Raw genomic sequence first — 8348 nt, 5'->3', positions numbered from 1 at the left:
GGCTTGGACAGATTCCAAGTGCTTGTACAAATGTGCTAAAGAAATTATACTTTGAGTATACAGCTTGTCCAAAGTCATTCATTATTAATACTATTAGTAATATCTTCGGTAAAGGCTTTGATGCATAAATATTTCCGATAAAGGTAGGTTGTGTACTTTTGTCCAACTGAGCAATCTTGCTTTCATAAAATATACCAACATTTTAATGACTGATGATTAACATGCTGTAATACACAGTTCAAAATTAAAAGCTCAAATGCTGTACATGAGAGGTTAAGCTCCCCCTGGCGGTTTTACAAGGTGAGGCCAGATAGTTTCCGGCGTGACGTCAGAAGACACGATTAACCGCGTGATACTGCGTGATACCGCGACACGCCCACCGGGGTAGGCCGCGAAATACCCCACCCATTTTGAATGGCTGCATCTGTACATCTAACTTCCTCCAAGTCCCCCTCTACAAACAGCCCCACTTGTTCCCAGTGGAACCAGCCTGGAGCAGCAGAACAGAGGTTTTTGTTTCTTAATAGTGTCTGCTGTTGTAAAACAAGTCATCCCTTGGGGATAAAAACTCTCCTTTGAGGCTGGTGGGTGTCTCCTGTATTTGCCCCATATTCCCAGGGCTTCTCAGCTGAGTGATCAAAAGCTGAACGACAATATGCTGAATTCCACACTGGATTACAACAGACCCTACTGGGAGAGCGGGCAGGGGAAGGGACTCCCCAAAAGGGGACACTCCTATCTTTATCTCACGTAGCCCGCCTACATTAATGAGTACAGAGTTTGCGTGAGTGAGGTCAATAACGAGCAAAATCAGACCCAATCTACTGCTTTCACCAACAACAGCCCTTTATTTTGGGTTTTAACCTCCACCTATTACCCCTCAGACTCAATCTTTCTGAAACAGGGTTATAGTTTAAGTTTTGCCCGGCCCTGTTTGAGCAGAAAAAAGAAATAATAGCGCTATTCTCGAAGGTCTAGCACAGTAACCACCAACTCCAATAACTTTAACTACAGAAAGAATCCCAGCTTCAGCTCAAAAGAAATTTTGAAATTTTAAAGTTTTTATTGCTACACAAGCAATAACAATTTACACTATTAAGTTCTTACATAAAATTAAATAAGATACAAAAGCAAAGAATAAAAACACTAGACAGATGTTGTGCAAGGCAAGAGGCATCACAAAAAAAAGTTTCAAACATGACCTGCTGAAACATGACTTGTGATCCATCACCATTTGATTGCAACATGCTTGGGCCATAATGTCAACTTCCAGACCCTCTCAGTTTCTTTCTCCCCAAATCTTCTCCGGTGGATCAAAATGTAGTCTCTCAAATAAGACACAGCCTTCTGTATCACTGACAGAGGCAGAGTTTTTTCCATTCTATATACCAATGTAGTTCTAGTCTTCCATAAAGCTTCCCTTAGGCAACAGATGACCTGCCAGGCTTTGCTTTCTTCCGATTTCAATAGCTTCTCAAGTCCATGTCCATAGAGCACTACCTGGGGGTCACTTATACCGCAAGCCAGAAAGCACCTTATCCAGCTGTTAGCCAATGTCCACACCTCTTTTGCGATGCCACAGTCCCACAGGACGTGCCGGATGGATTCTTCTTGTCCGCATCCTTCCACTGGACACCTTGATGTCTTCCCCATGCCTCTCGAATGCATCACAGCCCTTGTTGGTAAAACTTCATGTGCAATCATCCAGCACATGTCTCTGTGTCTATTCAACAAAACCGTGTGGCCAACCCTTTTCCAAACATGGCTGGGATCCCCAGCCACGAGGCCACGAATTTGACATACTGCACCTCTACCCTGCACAACAAGTTCCAACCTTCTTGCACTTGTCAACACATCCAGTGCCTCATTTTCCAAATTCTGTTCCCTTAAAAATTTCTTTATGATAAAATATGAATATGGGAGGTCAAAAGCAACAGGTGCTGTTAAAGGGATCTCTAAAACTTTCAATGTCCTTAAATAAAAACCACACAAAAAGCGAGACAAAGGATACTTTCCCCCTGTTCCCTACCGCTAAAGACAAATGTAATGATACATATTTGTACATTCGGAAAGTGAACAGTTCAGGCATGCCTTTTCCACCCATTTCCACCTTTTTTTCTACAACCACCCTCTTTACTCTCTCCCATTTTGGCCTCCAGAAAAAATAAAAAATAGCCCTCTTTAAAACCAATAAAACAGACCTTGATGGCATAAAAACAGCACTGACAAACAACAGTAATGGTAAAATTACAGTCTTGACAACTAAAACCTTGCCTTCCATTGTTAATTCCCGTAAACTCCACAGACCGATCTTGCTTTTGACTTTCCCTACCCCCCTATCCCAATTCCTACTCCCCATCCCTGTCATTTCTGTCAAAGTTTATTCCCAAGATCTTTATTTCATCTCTACGAATTGCGATTCCCACATTTTCCTCTTCACTCCAGTTCCCATATTGCATCAGCACACATTTGTTTTTATTCAGCTTGGCCCCTGATGCTCCGCAAAACTGGGTTGTCACCTCCAAGCTATTTCTGACTCCCTTATAATCTGTACAAAAAACATTTACATCGTCCATGTATAGTACAGTTCTCACCTCTTGGGCCCCACTCCCAGGGATTTTAATGCCTTCAATCCCATTCTCCATTCTCAAGGCTTGTGCCAGTGGTTCTATGCAGCAAACAAAAAGGAGTGGGGATAACGGACAGCCTTGGCGAACACCGCAATTCACATTAACCACATTTGACATGCTGCCATTAATCATTATTCTACTTCCTATATCCTTATATAATAACCTTACCCAAGTGAGGAACCTGGTTGAAAGCCCCATCTTTTGTAGTACTCTAAACATATACTCATAAGAGATACGATCGTAAGCTTTCTCAAAATCCAAGTTTAAAACCGCCAATCCAATATTCCTCTCTCTCACATAACCTATGGTATCTCTAATCAGTATCAGGCTGTCCGTGATCCTCCTCCCTGCCACACCACAAGCTTGATCTGGATGAATGACTTCACTCAGGACAGATTTTAATCAAAGCGTTAAACACTTGGAAAGCAGTTTAAGATCACAATTCAATAAAGTTATCGGTCGCCAATTTGCCAGGTCCGTGCGATCATTCTTTTTGAATAGTAAGATCACAACTCCTGTCTTAAAGCTGTCCAGCAGTTCTTCTAAAAACTCAAATTCTTTAAAAATGGTTAAAAGATCCAATGCTAAAATATCCCAAAAGGCCCTGTAAAACTCAATGGGTAGACCACCCAACCCTGGAGTCTTACCCGTTTTGAAGGTCTTCAAACTTTCCATTAACTCTTCTACAGAAAGGCCTTTTGATAACACAGTATCGTCTTTTACACTCTTTGGAATGACTTACACAAATTTTTCTAACAAATCCTTAGACACTTGTTTCTTTCCAAACAACTCCCCATAGAAATCCTCAGCTACAGTCAACATGTCTTCCATACTAGTTTGCAAAACCCCCTCTCGTCCCTTCAATGCAGACATTAGTCCCCTCCCTGCAACCCTTTTCTTGAAAAAGAATCTTGTACATTTTTCACCTTCTTCAAGCTCTTTCACTTTGCTTTGAAACATGATTTTTTTAATCTTTTCTCTAGAGAGATTTAAAAGCTCATTCTTTAATTCTTCAGTTTCCTCACTGAAGTCCCACCCCTCTTCTAATAACTTAACATACCTCTGCAATCTCTTTTGTAATCCGTTTTCAACCCTTCGTATCCTAGCCTGTTTTCACCTCCCCATCTCTATGAAGAATGCTTTTGTACGCTCCTTCACCTCCTCCCACCACTGTGCTCTTATGCCAAACAGGACGTACAAAGACTGCCATTCCTTATATCTTTCCCTGAACCTGCTCCTCACTTCCTCATCCTCCAGAAGTGAAATATTCAGCTTCCACACACCCTTCCCCACAGTAACAACCGTTGGAATAGCAAGTGTACATGACAGTAAACAATGGTCAGAGAAAAAAACAGGGGTTAAGCCTGCAGTTGTGCAAGTAAAATCACGCATCAAAATAAAATCTATACGTGAGGCTTGGGTCCCATTAGACTTGTGCCATGTGAAACCTGCCCTCCCCTGACTATGAAGTTTGAGGGCATCTTTCAGTTTAAAATCTTTACATACCGTTTGCAATAATATTGATGATTTATCAAATTGGACCGTCTCTCACCCCTCATTCTGCCTTCTCTTTCTAAAAGGCAATTAAAATCCCCAGCTAAAACCAGTGGTTCCCATCCCAATAAATATTCTCTCAATTTCTGAATTAGGACATATCTGTCGTGTGGGCAACTCGGACAATACACATTTAAAATTTTAAATTTGACATTCGTGAAACCCAGATACACCACCAGTGCTCTCTCTGGTTTCACTACAAGGTACTGACGTACCTCTACCATCTTATTTTTAATTAAAACAGCTATACCATCAGATTTATTCTCATTGGACCCACTCCAAATTGATGGGCCCAATGTCCACAGTTCTTCCATATCCTTATAGCTGTTTTTAAAAGGTAATCCACACTCCTGTAACAACATAATATCAGCATTTACCTTACTCACAAATGATAATATAGTCCTTGCCCTTAACTTGGATCGAATGCTTCTCACATTTATGGACACAATGTTCAGAGCCATACTTAAAGTAGGACCAGGGGAGACTAAAAACTCTGGCTAGAATCATTCAGTCTGTGACACCTACTATACAGGCCTTTTTCTTTTTCCATTTGCTCTCCTTGCCTCCTCCTCCACCACCCCCGCCATCAATAGGATGGTTCTCCACCTGCCCTCCTTGAGTCTCTAGTTCTAAAGCTGGATCAGTAGGATTGGAGAGAACTAATCCCATGGGAGAACCTGCCATCTGAGGACTCTGAAAATGATCTTCCCTCACTTTTCCCACTCAGAGTTAGATCACTTTCTAAATCAGATGTCTCAGCAGACCTTTTAGACTGCACCCTCTGTTCTATACATTCCATTTGAGCGCTTTCCGTCTCCACGGGTGGCAGACGATCAGGAGAGATGCTACCACTCAATTCAGAGTCCACCTCACTTTCCACATCATTATCATTCTCTTCTACCTCAGCCTCATCTCCTTCACTCCATTCTGAACCCTCGCTCTCTTTTCCACTACTTTCTTCAACGTCAACCACATCCAGTTCCTGATCCAGAACCACTGCTCCAGCCCTAAATACCTCTTCAAACTCTTCCTGTTTTCGCATCGGTCTTCCCAGTTTTGTTCTATTTGCAAAGGAATTTGGACAGTCTTTAAACACATGACCTTCACACTCACAGAGATTGCATTTCCTCACGCTTGTACATTCAGTATATGCATGTCCAATTTCCTTGCACTTACCACACACCACCTTTGTACAGGCATCCACAAAGTGACCCAGCTCCCCACACCTCCCGCACAGTTTTGGCTGCCCTTGGTAGAACACAAGGCCTCTATTTTCACCTAATCCAATCAAAGAAGGAATGTGTTTAAATCCACCATAACCATTTTTGTCTTCATGCAACGAAATAGGTACTCTCCATGCACAGTTCCAGATCCCATCATCATCATCATCATCCAAGACTTTCTGAGGCTCACCTTTCACTAAACAATACTTAGACAACCATGTCACAATATCTTCCTTCATCACCATCTCATTAAACATGCGAACAATCACAGTCCTATTAGAAAGATCTGTCAGCTTCTGCCATTCAAACATTCTAATCAGGCCCACATCTTTTTTCTCCTCTATTTTTCTCCCAAATTCTTCCAATAACTTTGCCGATTTGAAACTAATGTCAAAACCAATTCCCTTCGGCAAAGTAATTAAGCAATTGACATCTAATGCCTTAACCTTTAACTCTTTCTGTAACACCTTCCTTGAAAAGTCCAACCGTGAAATATCACCCGAGTGAGCCGAGCCCTCACCACACTTGTACACCAAACGCGCGCAAAAGTAACGGCACATGCCGACCCTACAGGCCGCCATGGCCGTTACAAATGTGGCAAAAGCAAACCAAACCAAACCTAAACCTCTTCTGTGCACCAAACCCTATTCCCTTAATCTTATACTCGTACAAAAACTCTACTCTCAACTTCTGGGCTTTAACCCTTTAATTCTCCAACACTGGCTGGAGACTCTCTGTGTCCGGGCTCAGCGGTTATATAGGACAGGACACGGCGCGCAACAGGTGCGGCTCATTGCTCTGCGCTCCCCGTGCGGAATGCGCGTCTCTTCCCTCCTGACTCGTCACACCGCCTTCATACTCTACAGCGGGGAAAAAAAAACTCCCCTTTACTGTCTTCATACATCCCTCTTAAATCCCATAAACACAGAAACTCCGAGGCGTTTTTGTGAGTCAGTACTGGGTTTTTCTGTTTGAGGTTACAAGCAGAAACAAAAAAAGCGTTGAAAGCAGGAAGTTATTTCTGCTCGTAGGCAATAACGTGTAAAAATAAATTTTCTGATTCCTAAAACCTAATAAAATCCATGTAAGTCTTCCTTTCGTTCCCAATGCACATTACTGAATATAAACCAGTCAAGTTCAGGTACTTTTCTGATTTATCTGAATAGTTCTGGCGCAGCAGTTACAACAAAGATACTTACAAACTATTTTTTTTCCTTACGAGCTCTTGCCGTTTTTAAATTGAATATTTTTTTTTCAATTCGCTAAGTCACAAGAAACACCAACAACACTCATCATAAGCATCTGACCAATCACATTCCTGAATTTTAAACCCATTTAGTATTTATTTTTAAATTGTTTTATTTTTTTTTATTTTACACCTGTTTTACGTATTCTTGCTGCTGTCCTTTTACAGCCACTTGGACAGACCGCTCTGAGACATCTGCGTTCAGTAAGCGCTGAGCCTGCTCTCAGAGCAAATTGCCTCTTTTACATAGCAGCCCCGACACTGAGATTGTAAGTTTCTCAGATTGTAGGCTTCTACCTGGCTCGTGTAAATGTTATTCAAGCTCCTCAGTAATAGATGTCTATTATGTAATGAAATGCACCTGAAAGCAAACGCTGGGTCTGTTTCCTTTCCAGCTCAAGTCCAATAGCGGTTTTTTTTTCAAGTGACATTTACAGACATCAGACACTTTTTAATAAAACAAAAGTATCCTGAAACTCCCTAACTTTCAGGTTTGTTTAAACCTGTAATAAAAAGGGATCTGAAACTTCCAGGATTTCATTCTCTGATGTAGCTGTCTTTCAAGTCGGACGTGATGTTTCGCAGATGTCGACTGTGCCTTTTCTCTTGTGTTCAAGGGTATTCGCTGTGTGAGCTCCTCACTGCGTGTCCTGTACTGCTCTTTCATTTAGATTATCTATGTGGTGTACAGACAGAACCCAACCGCATGGTGAGAATTCCGGATTCAGCACCAGCAGAACCTGAAAAACTAAGAGCTGACCCCGACGTGATTTGAACACTCAACCTTCAGATCGGTAGTCAGACGCGCTACCGCTGCGCCACGAGGTCACACCGATCCTCCCCTTTTAAACCCCCAGAGGAGAAAAATCAGCGTCGCGAAATTTTTTTTTTCATTCTCTCCTGTGAGGAGCACCGCTCTTCTGAAGAGAGTATCTTCTTCCCAGACCACATTTCATTCTTCCTGCGCAGCCCTTGTGCAGGTGTTGTTCTCGATAACAGATCCAGGAACACTGATTGTTATTCTATTTGTTTTTTAATTAAGTACCCCATGGTGGAATGGTAGCACGTCTGACTCTAAATCCCGAAATTAAGTTTTCAAAGTACATGGGAGTCAACTGATATTGATCAGGTTCTTCTGCTGCTGCTGAACCCACAGTCTTCACCTTAAAGTCAGATTCCCTAAGCCTGCTGACCTTTTATGTCCCATCCCTTCTCGTAAAAACTCGTATTTTCACAGGGTACCCTTCAGAAAACGCAGTATAGAATGTAAAAAACTCCAGTAGTAAAAATTTTACGGAGTGTATCACTTTCACTGAGACCGAGGAGTGTTAAGCTGTTTATGAGTCTTTGTGGCTCGGCTGTTAACCAAAAGGGTGGTGGTTTGAGCCTTCCCAGGGACGCTATGAGCCTTTTAATGTACACACCCTCCTCACTTCATTTCTCCATGGCCGGTCTTGTACCGCATTCAAATACTGCCCGTAGAAGGCAGCAGGCTCGTAAACATAGCTCACTGTGTATATAATGAAAAAGCGAAGGTTAGTTTCTTATCCGCATGTTGCAGAGCCTTACGCACCTCGTACCAGCAGCTGGGGTTTGATCCCTGCACGGGCTATTAGTTGAAAGACCATTGTGTACGACGTGCAACAGATTTATTAAGATGGCTTTTATGTTTCACACTATATTGCGATCTTGAAA

At 42.2% G+C, this 8348-nt stretch overlaps 1 non-coding gene across 1 annotated transcript; it reads right to left on the bottom strand.

Annotated features, from left to right (window-relative positions):
* Positions 1-7409: 7409 nt before the first annotated feature.
* Positions 7410-7481, bottom strand: trnag-acc (transfer RNA glycine (anticodon ACC)). The gene has a single exon. It is a non-coding gene; the product is annotated as a tRNA-Gly (tRNA).
* Between the last annotated feature and the right edge of the window lie 867 nt (positions 7482-8348).

Source organism: Atractosteus spatula, assembly GCF_055471065.1.
Source record: "Atractosteus spatula isolate fAtrSpa1 chromosome 10 unlocalized genomic scaffold, fAtrSpa1.hap1 SUPER_10_unloc_13, whole genome shotgun sequence".
Lineage (NCBI taxonomy): Eukaryota > Metazoa > Chordata > Actinopteri > Semionotiformes > Lepisosteidae > Atractosteus > Atractosteus spatula.
This window is presented reverse-complemented; position numbering and strand designations above follow the sequence as displayed.